General features: G+C 46.9%; 1 long non-coding RNA gene across 1 annotated transcript in view; it reads left to right on the top strand.

The window, feature by feature from the left end:
• The window catches only part of LOC120877705, a 30,261-nt gene extending 13,292 nt beyond the window's left edge, over positions 1-16,969 (top strand). The window contains exons 3-4 of the long non-coding RNA XR_005724380.1: positions 8,854-8,959; positions 16,214-16,969. This is a non-coding gene — a long non-coding RNA (uncharacterized LOC120877705). The remainder of the gene's footprint in view (positions 1-8,853; positions 8,960-16,213) is intronic.
• The last annotated feature ends 89 nt before the right edge of the window (positions 16,970-17,058 follow it).

Here is a 17,058-nt window from a genome sequence, read left to right on the forward strand (position 1 = left end):
CTGAAAGAGATGGGAATACCAGGCCACCTGACCTGCCTCTTGAGAAATCTGTATGCAGGTCAGGAAGCAACAGTTAGAACTGGACATGGAACAACAGACTGGTTCCAAATAGGAAAAGGAGTACGTCAAGGCTGTTTATTGTCATGCTGCTTACTTAACTTCTATACAGAGTACATCATGAGAAACGCTGGACTGGAAGAAACACAAGCTGGAATCAAGATTGCCGGGAGAAATATCAATAACCTCAGATATGCAGATGACACCACCCTTATGGCAGAAAGTGAAGAGGAGCTAAAAAGCCTCTTGATGAAAGTGAAAGAGGAGAGTGAAAAAGTTGGCCTAAAGCTCAACATTCAGAAAATGAAGATCATGGCATCCGATCCCATCACTTCATGGGAAATAGATGGGGAAACAGTGGAAACAGTGTCAGACTTTATTTTTTGGGGCTCCAGGATCACTGCAGATGGTGACTGCAGCCATGAAATTCAAAGACGCTTACTCCTTGGAAGAAAAGTTATGACCAACCTAGATAGCATATTCAAAAGCAGAGACATTACTTTGCCAACTAAGGTCCGTCTAGTCAAGGCTATGGTTTTTCCAGGGGTCATGTATGGATGTGAGAGTTGGACTGTGAAGAAGGCTGAGTGCCGAAGAATTGATTCTTTTGAACTGTGGTGCTGGAGAAGACTCTTGAGAGTCCCTTGGACTGCAAGGAGATCCAACCAGTCCATTCTGAAGGAGATCAACCCTGGGATTTCTTTGGAAGGAATGATGCTAAAGCTGAAGCTCCAGTACTTTGGCCACCTCATGCAAAGAGTTGATGAGCTGAACTGAACTGAACTAGCTCATGCACAGTGAAATTAAAGGTAATTTCACTGTTGGATTAATTCTTACTTCTAAAGGCCCCTGCACCGGACTGGTCTATAGAGAGGACTGCTGACCTCAAACTCATCTTAAAACAACACTCAAACAGAAGAAACTGCGCTATACTAGGAAGAGAAGAGGATGACGTCAGAAGTGGACAGCTTAGCCAAGATGCTGGACCTGATTTTTATGATCATTTATAATGTTTTCTTGACTTTTTTGACCTTTGCATATAAATAAAATGTTTTCTATCATGGACAAGATCCTATGTTAGTTTTAAAAGATCAACCCAATTGTTGGGTTTGTGGCCAATTATCTGTGTCTAGTACTTCTGGGTTGCCTTGATGGATTTCTTTCCTCTCAGCCTCTTATTGGATAACTCTTCAGTTCAGTTCAGTTCATTCACTCAGTCGTGTCTGACTCTTTGCGACCCCGTGAATCGCAGCATGCCAGGCCTCCCTGTCCATCACCAACTCCTGGAGTTCACTCAGACTCACGTCCATCGAACCAGTGATGCCATCCAGCCATCTCATCCTCAGTCGTCCCCTTCTCCTCCTGCCCCCAATCCCTCCCAGCATCAGAGTCTTTTCCAATGAGTCAACTCTTCGCATGAGGTGGCCAAAGTACTGGAGTTTCAGCTTTAGCATCAGTCCTTCCAAAGAAATCCCAGGGCTGATCTCCTTCAGAATGGATTGGTTGGATTAGGAAATTTATTTTAGAAGAAAGACTGTTCGATCCTGTTTTGTGTACTCATGATATTATTAAATGGGATCCTCCCACCTGGCCAATTAATAATACCTACTCTGACCCTGGCCATAGATTTATATTTTCTTTTAGGGTCACTCAAACTCAATCAGAACAACGACCTAAGTCTCAGTCAAAGACTGTAACCTTTCATCTATTTAAAGGAAAACTCCCATAATAATGGGATGGATCTATATGGTTTACACCAGGCTGTGGTTGTTTAAATTTTAAGACCCCCCCTTTATCTTGGGAACAGTTAAGTTATACTAAGGATAATCAGCCTAATAACACTAGGAAATTAACTTGAGTGTCTTATGAACAGTGCCAATATATAATTTTCCTAAAAACAATAAAGATTGGTACAGAATACCTTAAGTAAAATGATCTAAGGATATACTGGGCTACACCTAATGGAAGTTCTTGGCTAAATTCTCACTTATGACTTTAATACTACTGTCAGTTATGTTACTTTTTTTTTCGCCAGGTTTACAAGATTGTTGTTTATTTCAATTACCAAATATGTAGTGGAGACTCCAGTGAAAATAATGACTAGGTGACTTGCAGCAGTTGATGAAATATATCGTTCTGTATACTATCAATGACTGTAATAGTGTAACTCTAGCGACTTAGCAGCAGCAGCAGCAGATATGGGAAGATGCAATAATAGAGAATGTTTTCCTGACCCATAACTAGAAAATAGATGTCCAGAGATCTCTGGTTATTAAAACGTAGTCCAGTAACAGCACATTAAATGACCTATAGGCAGAATCTTCTCCAGAACTAGGAAGGAGCCTTCCTAGCAGTGTGGGACAAAATGGTCCTGAAATGCCTCCCAGTATGGTCAGATTTATAACCATGAGGGGGGCCTGTCAACCATCAATCGGCACTTGCCAATGCCATCTGGGGCTTCCCCAGTGGCTGAGTGGTAAACAATCCACCTGCAGTGCAAGAGACGTAGGTTTAATTCTGGGCAGGGAAGATCCCCTGGAGGAAGGCATGGCAACCCACTGTAGTATTCTTGCCAGAAATATCCCGTGGACAGTGGAGCCTGGCGGGCTACAGTCCATGGGGTCACTCAGACGACTACTGAAGCCACTGAGTACGCAGCAGGCAAGGGCATTTGCATCTGCCTCTACAGGGACTGAACCCTGTGCTGCTGCAGCTGCTGACCTTCGACCTGCCCTGAAGGGAGTTCAGAGTGGAGAATGAGGCACTCTGTGCTCCAGGGAAACTGGTGGAACAGGTCCTTAGATCCTTAGATATTTTAAGAACTGATTTCATGATCCCAATCCTTCAGTTCAGTTCAGTTCAATTCAGTCGCTCAGTTGTGTCCGACTCTTTGCGACCCCATGAATCGCAGCACGCCAGGCCTCCCTGTCCATCACCAACTCTCGGAGTTCCCTCAAACGTCCATCGAGTCCGTGATGCCATCCAGCCATCTCATCCTCCTTTTCCTCCTGCCCCCCGTCCCTCCCAGCATCAGAGTCTTTTCCAATGAGTCAACTCTTCGCATGAGATGGCCAAAGCACTGGAGTTTCAGCTTCAGCATCATTCTTTCCAAAGAAATCCCAGGGCTGATCTCCTTCAGAATGGACTGGTTGGATCTCCTTGCAGTCCAAGGGACTCTCAAGAGTCTTCTCCAACACCACAGTTCAAAAGCATCAAATTCTTCAGCACTCAGCTTTCTTCACAGTCCAACTTCCACATCCATACATGATCACTGGAAAAACCATAGCCTTGACTAGACGGACCTTTGTTGGTAAAGTAATGTCTCTGCTTTTGAATATGCTATCTAGGTTGGTCATAACTTTTCTTCCAAGGAGTAAGCGTCTTTTAATTTCATGGCTGCAGTCACCATCTGCAGTGATCCTGGAGCCCAAAAAATAAAGTCTGACACTGTTTCCACTGTTTCCCCGTCTATTTCCCATGAAGTGATGGGACCGGATGCCATGATCTTCGTTTTCTGAATGTTGAGCTTTAAGCCAACTTTGTCACTCTCCTCTTTCACTTTCATCAGGAGGCTTTTTAGCTCCTCTTCACTTTCTGCCATAAGGGTGGTGTCATCTGCATATCTGAGGTTATTGATATTTCTCCCGGCAATCTTGATTCCAGCTTGTATTTCTTCCAGTCCAGCGTTTCTCATGATGTACTCTGCATAGAAGTTAAATAAGCAGGGTGACAATAAACAGCCTTGACGTACTCCTTTTCCTATTTGGAACCAGTCTGTTGTTCCATGTCCAGTTCTAACTGTTGCTTCCTGACCTGCATACAGATTTCTCAAGAGGCAGGTCAGGTGGCCTGGTATTCCCATCTCTTTCAGAATTTTCCACAGTTTATTGTGATCCACACAGTCAAAGGCTTTGGCATAGTCAATAAAGCAGAAATAGATGTTTTTCTGGAACTCTCTTGCTTTTTCCATGATCCAGCGGATGTTGGCAATTTGATCTCTGGTTCCTCTGCCTTTTCTAAAACCAGCTTGAACATCAGGAAGTTCACGGTTCATGTATTGCTGAAGCCTGGCTTGGAGAATTTTGAGCATTACTTTACTAGCGTGTGAGATGAGTGCAATTGTGCAGTAGTTTGAGCATTCTTTGGCGTTGCCTTTCTTTGGGATTGGAAGTCACTTAGTCGTGTCCAACTCTTTGCGACCCTATGGGCTGTAGCCTACCAGGCTCCTCTGTCCATGGAATTCTCCAGGCAAGAATACTGGAGTGGGGGGCCATTCCCTTTTCCAGGGTACTTCCCAACTCAGGGATCCAACTCAGGTCTCCTTCACTGCAAGGAGATTCTTTTATAATTTTATTTAGTTAGTTAGTTTTGGCTGTGCTGGGTCTTTGTTACTGTGCGGGCTTTCCTCTAATGTTGGTGAGCCGTGGCTGCTCTCTAGTTGTGGTGTGCGGGCTTCTCACTGTGGCAGCTGCTCTTGTTATGGAGTACATGCTCTAGGGCATTCGGGCTTCAGTCGTTGTGGCGATTGGGCTCAGTAGTTGCAGTTCCCAGGCTCTAGAGGACAGACTCAGTAGTTGTTGCACAAAGGCTCAGTTGCTCCAAGGCATGTGGGATCTTCTCAGATAAGAAATCGAACCAGAGTCTCCTGCATTGGCAGGTGGATTCTTTACCACTGAGCCGCTAGGGAAGCCCACAAGCAGATTCTTTAGAGCCTGAGCCTCAGACAAGTGGTGTTGATAGTGGTGGTGAAAGTAAATGTGAAAGTGTGAGTCGCTCAGTCGTGTCCTGCTCTTTGGGACCTCACCAGCTGCAGTCCACCAGGCTCCTCGTCCATGGAATTCTCCAGGCAAGAACACTGGAGTGGGTAGCCAGTCTCTTCTCTGGGATCTTCCCAAGCCAGGGATCAAACCTGGGTCTCCTGCATTGCAGGTGAACTCTTCACCATCTGAGCCACCAGGGAAGCCCAATTGTGGTGGTGGGGGTCTCTAATCCTGCAGAGCTAAACAGTCCTGTTAATAGTAAAAAACTTAAAGGACCAAGCAAGACACTTAGAGATCCCATTTTGAAGACCACATCCTCAAGACAAAGATTTGTCCCTTTTATCTGCAGGACTGAGACACATCAAAGGCATGCTTGCCCCCAACAAATGCAGAGAGAGGCAGCTCTAAAACTCAACAGCTTAATAAAGTGCTGCTTTTGTTTTAATGGGAGACATTAGATCGTAATTAAGGGATTATGAAGAGGTCTGAGCAAGAGGAAGAGGGTCAACATACCAGAGAGGAAGATTAATTGATACTGAGCAAGAATTCCTAAGGCAGCCACAGGGATATGAGCAAAGTTCAGGGAGAAAGATTAGGCTTCGATGAAAGTGTCTGGCTCTTCTTTTCTGGAAAGAAGGTTGGAGCAGATGATGGTAGGTTGTGTGTTTGATGTTGGGAAATGAGGGGTCTCTCTCTGATGGTGTCTGTTTACTCTGAGAAATAGAAAGTAGGATCTAGGGATGGAGGAGATACAGAATAAAATAATAATCGATAATATACGAATATTACTTTACAGTTGACAGAGTTTTCAGTCTCTTTTGACAACAGCCCAATAAGGAAGCCACTATCTTTGCCTTGCGGTTCAGAAAACTGGGGTTAGAGGCTAATGCACTTTCTTTCCCCCAGGATTACCCAGCTGGAAAGAGAAGGATCTAGAGCTTAAACTCAGCCCCTTGGATGGAAAATTCATCCTGGAGAGCATAGGAAGAAAGGTTTATTTATGTGTTTACTCATTTTTTAAAAAATAGGTAGTGTGACTTGATTCTGGAAATTTTGTTTGATATACATTTTTTTCACTCATCTTTCTTTTTTAAGGGGGGGGGATTAGCTAAAGAGAGGGATACATTTATCTGCATTCCCAAGGTGCAAAATGCAGTGAGTGTTCCTCAGGGTGCCTTGCAGCCCCTGCTCCAGGTCTTGGTACTGTTACAAAGCAGTGGTGACAGGAGCAACTCGGTTCCTATCACCCCTGTGTATCACATCTGGGTCTGTATCCAGAGGCAACAAGGAGGTGATTCAAACTGCCATCAAGTTTACTCAACTTGAGGGCAGCCCTTAGTGGCTCATAGGAGGCCCTATTTGCTTAAGGTACCAGATGTAGGCATGCTGGTTCTGGGAAAACTTGGTTAAAGGGCTGGGGTGGATTGTTTGGCAGAGCTTCCCTGGAATAGCAAGGGGTCTGGGTGGAAATCTAAATTCTCTGAGGCAGGTGATGGAAGTCTCAGTCAGTCCAGTTGCTCAGTCATGTCTGACTCTTTGCCACCCCATGGACTGCAGCACGCCAGGCCTCCCTGTCCATCACCAACTCCCGGAGCTTGCTCAAACTCATGTCCATTGAGTTGGTGATGCCATCCAACCATCTCATCCTCTGTCATCCCCTATCCTCCTGCCTTCAATCTTTCCCAGCATCAGGGTCTTTTCCAATGAGTCAGTTCTTCGCATCAGGTGGCCAAATTATTGGAGTTTCTGCTTCAACATCAGTCCTTCCAATGAATATTCAGGACTGATTTCCTTTAGGGTGGACTGGTTGGATCTCCTTGCAGTCCAAGGGACTCTCAAGAGTCTTCTGCAATACCACAGTTCAGAAGCATCAGTTCTTCAGCGCTCAGCTTTCTTTACAGTCCAGCTCTCACATCCATGGAAGTCTGGATTCATTTAAAAGGGATTAATTTCCTCAAGACCCAGTGAACAGGAAGGAGTGTTGGTAGTGTGTCAGCTGTGTTTCCACAGAGTAGGAAGTGGCCACAGAATCTGTGCTGGTGGTCAGTGGTACTCTCTTTCCCACGCCCCCATCCCTGGATCGCCAGTATCATCAGTAGATGAAGTTCCTGGCTGTTGTGCTGGGGCAGGGTTTTCCTGGACAGAGTAAGTTTGCTGAGGAAGGAAGGACTTCTCAGGGCAGCTAGTTATATATAACATAGTCCATAGCAGAAATGCTCTACTTTCAAATGAGCCCAAAGGCCTCATTTGACCAATCTCCGCTTTGTTGGACACCGAGGAAGATAAAACCTTTAACACCAGCACAGGTCATTGTGAGTTTGACTTCTAGGTGAGGTTTGAAACCTTTGCAAAGTATTAGGGATTTGAGGTGAGCTCATTCCAGCGTGGAGGATGATAAAGAAGCTTAGTTACATGGGCAATGATGGCAAACTCCCCACTCACTCCTGCCCACCTTGGTGCTGTCCCCAGACACATATCTCTGTGCATGAGCCAAAGCTTCCACGGGCAGGTCAGCATGACTGCATCCACGTTACACAGGAAGGATCCTGTGGTTCCCATTCAGTGGAAAAGAATGCTTGAACAAATGTTTCCCTGGTGACTCTCCTGGTCTCTTCTTTAGATTATCAAGGGAATGCATTTGCCCTGTCCTTTCTTGGAGAAACAGGACTGTGGGAAAGTCTGAAACAGAATCACTTCAGATTCGGGGTACTATCCAAACATCCTGATGAGAAAAGCCAGGCCAGGGTTCTGTCCTGATGGGCCCAGGGGCATCAGGCTGAGCAGATAAGCTGGAGTCAAGCAAAGAGACTGAGAAATATGGACCAAGGAGACTGAGCAAAAAGCATGAGTATAAGACATGCAGAAAGTCAGGCAACAAATGTTTCACAAAGGAGAGAGCAGGCAGCTGAGTCAAATATAGCTGATATGTCAAGAAAAGTGAGAACTGAGAGTTTTCCATTGGGTTTAGCAATTTGGAGGTCGTTGCTGACCTTGAGAAGAGTAATTCTGGTGAAGCAGTAGGGGTAAAAGATGACCACAGCAAGTTAAGAGAAAATAGAAGATAAATCAAAGATAGCAAGTATAGAATACTCAAAAAGTTTTGCTGCAAAAATGAGCAGAGAAATGGAGTGGTAGCTGGAGAGGAAAATTTTTTTATGGTGGGGCAAACAATAGTATTAAACTAAAAGACACTTTTAAAATAAAAGAATATTAAAAGACAAAATTAAAAGATGCTTGCTCCTTGGAAGGAAAGCTATGACAAACCTAGACAGTGTATTAAAAAGCAGAGACATCACTTTGCCAACAAAAGTCTGTACAGTCAAAGCTATGGTTTTTCTACTAGTCATGTGCAGATATGAGAGCTGGACCATAAAGAAGGCTGAGCACTGAAGAATTGATGTTTTCAAAGTGTGGTGCTGGAGAAGACTCTTGAGAGTCCTGTGGACAGTAAGGAAATCCAACCAGTCCATCCTAAAGGAAATCAACCCTGAATATTCATTAGAAAGACTGACACTGAAGCTGAAGCTCTGATACTTTGGCCATCTGATATGAAGAGCCAACTCTTTGGAAAAGACCCTGATGCTGGGAAAGACTGAAGGCAGGAGATGGAGATGACAGAAGATGAGATTGTTGGATGGCATCACCGACTCAATGGACATGGGTTTGAGACAATTCTGGGAGACGGGGAAGGAGAGGGAGGCCTGGTGTGCTTCAGTTCATTGGGTTGAAAAAAGTAGGACACAACTTAGTTGGACACAACTGAACAACAACAAAAAGACAGCTTATCAGTATACTGATGAGAAGGATCCAGTAAAGAGGGAAGACTGAAATTCAAAGCAGTGCATCAATTGCTGTAGCAACTTCCTAAAACAGGTGAGAAGGAACAGAATCTAATACAAGGGTGGCAGGGAAGGCTTTAAATAGGAATACAGGTAGTTCCTTATTCTGCAATAACAGGAAGAAAGACAGAGGGCAGGTGGGAGGGGGGATGTCAGGGGAGCCCAGGCAGTCTTCTCAATTCCTTCAATTTTTCCAGTGTGACAGGAGGCAAGATCGTCGGCTGTGTGTGAGGATGAGGAAGGAGAAGCTGAAAAAAGAGAAGTCTTTCGAAAGAGTGGGAAATGAGTGGACAGGAGAAATTGGTATGTTTACCGGAAGTAGATTTTCTGGGTGGCACCTGAAACTCATCATGAATTTCACACGAGACTGGTCAGGAGGTCTGTGTGTTTTCCTCCAGCCCCACTGAGCTGCCTGGGTGCAGGTGTGGGGTTGGTAGACTGGAGTTGAACCCAGGTTTGGCTTTGGTCCAGTAAGTACCAAAGAGTGAGAGAGAGGCACAAAGGAGCTTAGAACAGATTCAAGGGAGGCGGGGGTAGGGGAATGAGTCTCCTGACTGCCTAAGGAATTTAAACTGGGTAAGGAGAACATGATGGGGGAGGGAGAGAGAGAGAAGGTGATGGGAAGTGTAGGTCTCACTGGATCAGAGGTTATTAGGGTTAAGGTAAAGGAAGGGAGTGAACTGGAAAGACAGAAGGAGTTGGTTAGGGAGAAGGTTACTTAAAGTTAAGATTGTGAAGGAGTCATGCAAGGTCTGTCTAGAACTGGACCAGTGCAGTAGCTACTAGCAATGTGTGACTCATCCAAACTGAGATGCACTTACGGTAAAGTTCATACCGAATTCCCAAGACTTCGTGCCAAAGACAGTGATGTATTTTATCGATAATTTAAAGATACTGATTACATATCAAAATGATAATATTTTGGATATATTGAATTTAGTTCAGTTCAGTCGCTCAGTTGTGTCCAACTCTTTGTGACCCCACAGACTGCAGCATGCCAGGCCTCCCTGTCCATTACCAACTCCCAGAGCTTGCTCAAATTCATATCCATCGAGTTGGTGATGCCATCCAACCATCTCATCCTCTGTCGTCCTCTTCTCCTCCTGCCTTCAATCTTTCCCAGCATCAGGGTCTTTTCCAAAGAGTCGGCTCTTTGCATCAGGTGGCCAGAGTATTGGAGTTTCAGCTTCAGCATCAGTCCTTCCAGTGAATATTCGGGACTGATTTCCTTTAGGGTGGACTGGTTGGATCTCCTTGCAGTCCAAGGGACTCTCAAGAGTCTTCTCCAGCACCACAATTCAAAAGCATCAATTCTTCGCCCTCAGCTTTTTTTTTTTTGTCCAACTCTCACATTCATACATGACAAACTATTCTGTTAAAATTCATAGTTTCTTTTAAAATTACATATGGGGCTCCCTGGTAAAGAATCTACCTACAATGCAGGAGACGCAGGTTCAATCCCTGGGTCGGGAAGATCCCCTGGAAGAGGGCATGGCAACCCACTCCAGTATTCTGGCCTGGAGAATTTCATGGATAGAGAAGCCTGGTAGGCTACAGTCCATGGGGTGGCAAAGAGTCGGACACGGCTGAGTAACTTTCACTTCACATGGGGCTCACACCATATTTCTACTGGTCATCGTTGGTTGAGGTATCACCAGATTTCAGTGATGATTTCATGTCTTAAATAGCCCTCTAATCTATCCACCTTGTCCATCTCCACAAACCTGCCCATTGCACTTGGAGCTCTACTGTAGCCTCCGAACTGGCCTGTCCACATCTGCACTGGACCTTCCTGTTATTTTCCACATCGTCCCAAGATATCCAGCCTTGGGAGGTTTCAAAGCTCTCCAACCTTTTCATGCTGTTCTTTTCAACCTGAAACTCTGCAGCAGCGCCTCACTCTTCTCAGAACAAAGACAAAATCCTTCAGCCTGACCCGTTTCTCTGCACAGCCAGCCACCCCTCCGGCTCTCTGGCAGTGCATGCTTGTACCTCATTCTCAGACACCCAGTCACACTTGCCTCCCTCTGGGTAAGCACGGGGCAGGTTGTGCTCACAGCCATCACAGGGCTCTCAAGTGCTGCCCCCTCCCCCTCTGTCTGGTCAGCTCCTCCTTATCTTGCAGATCTCAGCTTGGACATCCCTTCCTTGAGCTCCCCAACCGTGACACATGTCCCAGTTATGTGCTCTATCACTTGCATCATCTATCTTTCCCCTGAGGGCCTTGGCAGTTTTACATTTTGCTTGTGATTATTTGGTTAACATCTCCCCTGGTCAGCTCCCCAAGGGCACAGACCCTTCATGAGAGCTTACGATTGCATTCTGGTTTCGCTCAGTATTCTATCTCCAGCACCTAACAAAGTGTCGCATACATAGTAGATCCTCAATAAGTACTTGCTGAGCAAACAAGTGAATGATCCAAGATGTTCTAAAAAGCCTTTAAAGTAAGTGAAGTCGCTCTTTGAGACACCATGGACTGTAGCCTGCGAGGCTCCTCTGTCCATGGGATTTTCCAAGATAGGGTACTGGAGTGGGTTGCCATTTCCTTCTCCAAAAAAACCTTTAAACTGTACCAAATGCAGGGTCTCCCTTGATCTAGTATGAGATTTCAATGGTTCTGGAACTCTGTTTCAGTCAGAAAATGTAGATGAGGTCCTGGCTTGGTGGTAGGCAGTCTGCCAGACCTCCTAGGCTGCTGGGACTGAGTAGGTTGCTCCATGGCATGAATGTCTTCTGGAAGCATCTCACACTTGGGTGACAAAGGCCTGTCTCTAGCTTTCTCAAGCATGTTGGGAAGCTTTGGTAGGAAGCCATCTGCTGCTCTAGGTGGATCTCCTTCCCTTGTTTTTCCCCGAAACTGAGGGTCCATTTGGCACACTCACCACGTGTCTGGATGACAAGGGCAGTAACAGCTAAATGGGTGGCAAGAAGGTGCCTGAGGAAGCTCTTGCAAGCTCTGAGGGTTGGCTCAAGGACACTCTCTTCCCGAGTCAGGCCGGCCTGGTGGGTTTCTTTACATTAGGACCACTGTGTTAAAGGGAGTGCAGCCAGCTGGCAGAGCCACTGGAGAAAGCTAAGGACTTCTTGTCTCAAGCAGCTAGGTTGTCTGTCTATATTTAACCTTCCCACTCACTGACATGTTTACTTCCTGTAGTGACTTCGTCAGCTATTTTCAGTGATAAACAACCGAGCTGCTCACCATGGCTCTCTCTGAATGTTGGCTCTCCCTGGGTTCTCGGTGCCAGCAACCTGCCTGTGCTGCTGTGGGTGCCCTGGGTCTCTTTTCCTGTCTGCCCTTCCCAGCTCCCTCAGGTGCTGACTTCTTCGCCATCTGACCATCTGCTTTGCTCTGCCCCCCACAACCACCACATATTTCTGGCTGGCTGATGCTTGCAGAGTCTCTGGGTGCCCATCTGGCTCAGACCTGGGGATGTATGGAGACTTCCATGCCTCCTCTGACCTCTGTTCCCTAAACACCCTGTGCAGGCTTGGCTCCCCTGGTCCTGGAATCCTCCTTGCTGCTCAGACCTGGTGGGATAATAACAACAATGACGTTTAAACAGTGAGGTGGCCACTCAGCTATTGCAACTGGTGTAGCCACGTGAAGCCGGCGTGAATGGGTGGAGGAAAACTTTGTAATCTAATCTAAACACTTGATTACGCTAAAATATCTACTTAAGTGTTTCTACTCTAAATGAAGAATGCCTTGAAGGAAGGGACTGGGCTTATTTATCTTTATATCCTGTGTCCTGTAATAAAGATGTTATTGGTAAATGTTGGTTGAACTGAGGTTGGGGAATGCAAGAGAAAAGTGCACAGAGGCTGATGTTCTGATGTCCGGAAGAAAGGAGAAAAAGCCGGGTATTTGTGGTTTTAAGTTCATCCCTTCCATGGCAGAGGTGGGGGTAGGGTAGGGGATGTGGGGTGTGGGTGTCCCTGGGCACAGTTTCTGGGGGCTTCAGAAACTACCTTCTATCATCCCTGAAGCCCCACCGATGACGGATTCCTTTGTCCTGACAAGCAAATGCAAGTGGGACCAAGAGAGGAGTAAGTTTGGGAGGAAGTGGGAAATTGCCGACCACAGTTCCCAGTATTCAGTGGGAGGAAACACTATGACATAAGCAAAAAGAGAGGATGGCTCTATCATTTCTCTTCTTTCTTTTCCTGTTTTAAAATGGTGAAAGTAAGACTTGTTCATGGAGAGAAGGACAGTTATAAAAACCTTCTGTTGTTGTCTAGTCACTCAGTCGTGTCCAACTCTTTTTTGACTCCATGGACTGTAGCCCACCAGCTCCTCTGTCCATGGGATTCTCCAGGCAAGAATGCTGGAGTCGGTTGCCATTTCGTTCTCCTGGGGATCTTCCCGACCCAGGGATCAAACCCGAGTCTCCTGCTTGGCAGGGGCTTCTCTGGTGGCTCATATGGTAAAGAATCTGAATGCAATGTGGGAGACCTGGGTTTGATCCCTGGGTTGGGAAGATACCCTGGAAAAGGGAATGGCAACCCACTCCAGTATCTTGCCTGGAGAATCCCATGGACAGAGGAGCCTTGCGGGCTACAGTCTGTGGGGTTGCAAAGAGTTGGACATGGCTGAGTAACTAACACTTTCACTTTCCCCTGGGAAGCCCAAAACCTTCTGCCTTCCTCCACTTCTATAGCCTAACACCAACTAATGTTAACAACTCTTTGAGGAGCTGGAAATGTTCTAATATACAAATATATATTTGCATGATATATAATTATATATTCTATGATATGCTATTATATAAATATACCATACAAATATATATGTATATATGACATATATCATACAAATATATACATATCTCAAATATACATAACATGTGTGTATAAACACATGCAGATGGATGGATTGACAGACAGACACAATTTCATGGAAGAAGAAAATGGTGGCTCAGGGAACTGAAGTGGAGGATGGAGTTGGAGGTTGACCTGAAGAGGTTGTCCATGTACCAGGCTGGGGCTCCCCAGGGAGCAAGTGATGTACCACAAGGGTGTAAGCAGGGAGCAGGGGTGTATTCAAATAATTATATACTTGTATTGCAAAAAAATTTTTGCAGTTTAGGAGCTGGGAAATCTAACATCCAGCTGGCCTCAGTTTCCTTAACTGAAAAATGGGATAGTAAGCTACATTCCTCACAGGTTTCTTGTGAAGATTACGTGGGGTAACAGGTGTTGTGCCTAGCACCCCTCCTAAACTTTATCTCGGTGGGTGCTATTGTTGCTGTTGTTACGGTGGTTGCTGTTCTTGCAGGCCTAGCACAATGCCCAGCACATGCTTGACCCTCTGTCCATCTGTAGTCCACATACAGTAAGAACCTTGTGACTGCATTCCTCTTTTCATTTCGGAATTTCTTTTTTTTTTTTCATTGTCCTTATTCCTTTTTTTTTTTTTCTTTACTGCTTACAGAAAGTGAAGTGAAGTTCCTCAGTCGTGTCTGACTCTTTGCGACACCATGGACTATGGCCCACCAGGGTCCTCTGTCCCTGGGATTCTCCAGGCAAGAACACTGGAGTGGGTTGTTCTTACTTTATGTTGTGAGACCTTGAAGAAAACTTTCTGGCACCTGATGGATATATATCCTTGGAGGTGTGAGAGGTATTTTAGATAGCAAAGGTGCCTGCCCATTTTCTTACTTCCTCTCTCTTGCCTGGCTCCAAGCTGTTGGAAATGATTAGGTGGGAATACCTACTTACTTGCCAAAGGAAGGACTGTTGTTGAAGCTGAAGCTCCAATACTTTGGCCATTTGATGTGAAGACCTGACTCTGGAAAAGACTCTGATGCTGAGAAAGATTGAAAGCAGGAGGAGGGAGGGGTGTTGGAGGAGGAGATGGTTGGATAGCATCACTGACTCAATGGCATGAATTGGAGCAAACTCTGGGAGACAGTGAAGGACAGGGGAGCCTGGCGCCTTGCAGTCCATGGGGTTGCAAAGAGTTGGACACAACTTATGACTGGACAACAACAACATCTACTTACTCACTACACTGTTACACATGCTACTGGAGGAGATCAATTAGAATTGCTTACTTAAGAAAAATACCTAAAACTCATTAGTGCTGCTCCTACTCATTGTGTACATTTTATTTATTTAGGTTGTGTACATTTTAAAAGCATTGACCTTGCAGCTCCATTTGAGACATCCTGACCTGGTGAGTCTGTTCTCCTGAGATACTCTGTGTACTCCTTGTATTTAGAATGCCTGGCTTAATACTCTTAGCTTTAATATTCTGCATCCCAAATGCTCTTATTTGTCAGTAAAACTGAGCCTGCCTACGCACTCTTCTATTCTTGATTTATAAATAGGTTCAGCTGCCTAACAATTAAATAGACTATATTTTGCAACATGCACATTCCTTAAGGAGATAGAGGGCAGATGGCTTTTACTCTTATGATGCTATCTGGAAACCATCCTCCTAACTTTCCTAAGTATGTATGTTTTGAAGGATTGGCAAGGAGACTTTTGCTCTCACAGGAAGTCTAGTATCAAATTTCTAGCAAATCTTCACAGGGACAGGCCAGGACCAGCTTATGCTGGTCAAAGAAGGTCTGCGCTGCATGCTTATATTATACATGGCTACACATGCTTGTCGGAGAAGGCAATGGCACCCCACTCCAGTGTTCTTGCCTGGAGAATCCCAGGGACGGAGGAGCCTGGTAGGCTGCAGTTCATGGGGTCGCTATGAGTCGGACATGACTGAGGGACTTCACTTTCCCTTTTCACTTTCATGCATTGGAGAAGGAAATGGCAACCCACTCCAGTATGGAGAATTCTCCAGCCTGGAGAATTCCATGGACAGAGGAGACTGGCAGCCCACAATCCATAGGGTCTCAGTTGGATATGACAGAGCAACTAACACTTTCACTTTCACTTCCATATAATACAATGCATGCTGTGCTGTGCTAAGTTGCTTCAGTGGTGCAATGCAATGAGTGCTGGGATTAAGTATCATCACTTTTTTTTTTTTCCGTGGAGAAAATTATGTGAAGAGAAGGAAAAGACTTGTCCCTTAGTTGGGGCCCTCCAGCTGGGTCTCAGCCCCATGGCCTCATTCTGCTCTCCTATATCCAGGGTTACCCCACGTGGATATAGTGGGTGAGGAATAAGATCAGACATCAGAGCCCTCAAAGAGACCCAGTTCTAGTTTATCTCCTGCAGCCTACTGGGCATGACCCTGGCCCGAAGTCTTAAGTTCCCAGCCTGTTTTCTCACAGTATATGTAAGGGGTGAGTCTGGACAATCTCTAGAGTGTAGCCCAGAGGCTGGCTGACAGTAGGGTGTAGCCGATTCGGAGGGCCAGGGACTGTAAATACTGAGTAGCGTGTGCAAACGGGGACTGCCTTAGATGGCAGTAAAGGCTGGGAACACACAGTCCAGGGTGAGGCACTGGACTCGCAAGCCAAAGCGCCTGGCGAATCCCCAGTTTGCAGGTAGTGAGTGTGGTAGAATTCAGTTGGCGATCTGGTTAAGTTTCCACGTTCAGTTGAAAAAAAAAAAAAAAAAAAGAAGGAACCCAGGTCTGTCCCTTCCTAGGACCTGGGGCACAAGAAGGCTGAGAAATCCCGTCGGACCAATGGGGGGCTCCACCGAGCGCAAGTCTGCGAATCCCCCGAGGGCCGCCCCCACCTCGCGCAGCTTCCTAGAGGGTCAGTCCTGGTGGGCGCTGAAGAACCGGCGAAGAGGAGTCGCCCGCGTCCACGTCCGTCCTCCCAGCCCCCAAGTGTGCAGGGGCCGCCCGCGCCTCCGCCCGGCTCCCCCCACCTCCACGGCCCTGCCTCGCCCGCCTCGACTCCGATCCGATGGCGGGGGCGCGGGTGATGGGAATTCCTAGAAGCCTTAAGTAGCTGTCCGGGATGTGAAGTTAGGATCCCCCAAAGGATCGCTGAGGTGCGCACTCACCCGCCCCCCACCCCGACCCCAGGTCCTCTGTGACCTGGGGTCGGGGTGGGGGGTGGACGAAGGCAGGGAGAACGCCTCTCCCCGTCCACCTAGAAGGCCAGTCCCATCCCAGTCCTGCCAGTCTGGGCTAAACAGGAGGGGATTTGGGGCGCGGGGCTGGCGGCTGGGTGGGAAGGCGGAGGAACAGCTGGAGGTGGCGGGTAACGGCAGGCCAGGCGAGGAGGGGGCCGCGTCGGGGCGGAGGCGCCTCCGGGCCGCTTGGGCACCTCTGGGGCAGCCGCCCGACCTCCGCCGGCTTAGCCCGGAGTAGGGACGGTGAGTCAGATCTCGGGCACCCGCGGGTCGGGCGGGGAAGGAGGGCAAGTCAGGAAATGACATCAGAGGCCTGTGTTTGGGGAGGGGGTGGTCTGCGCCCGGCCGGGGCGGCGGGGGCGGAGGTGCCCGCCTGGAGGGGAGGGGGCCAGGTCGGGGGGCGGGAG

Source organism: Oryx dammah, unplaced genomic scaffold (assembly GCF_014754425.2).
Source record: "Oryx dammah isolate SB20612 unplaced genomic scaffold, SCBI_Odam_1.1 HiC_scaffold_18, whole genome shotgun sequence".
Classification (NCBI taxonomy): Eukaryota; Metazoa; Chordata; class Mammalia; order Artiodactyla; family Bovidae; genus Oryx; species Oryx dammah.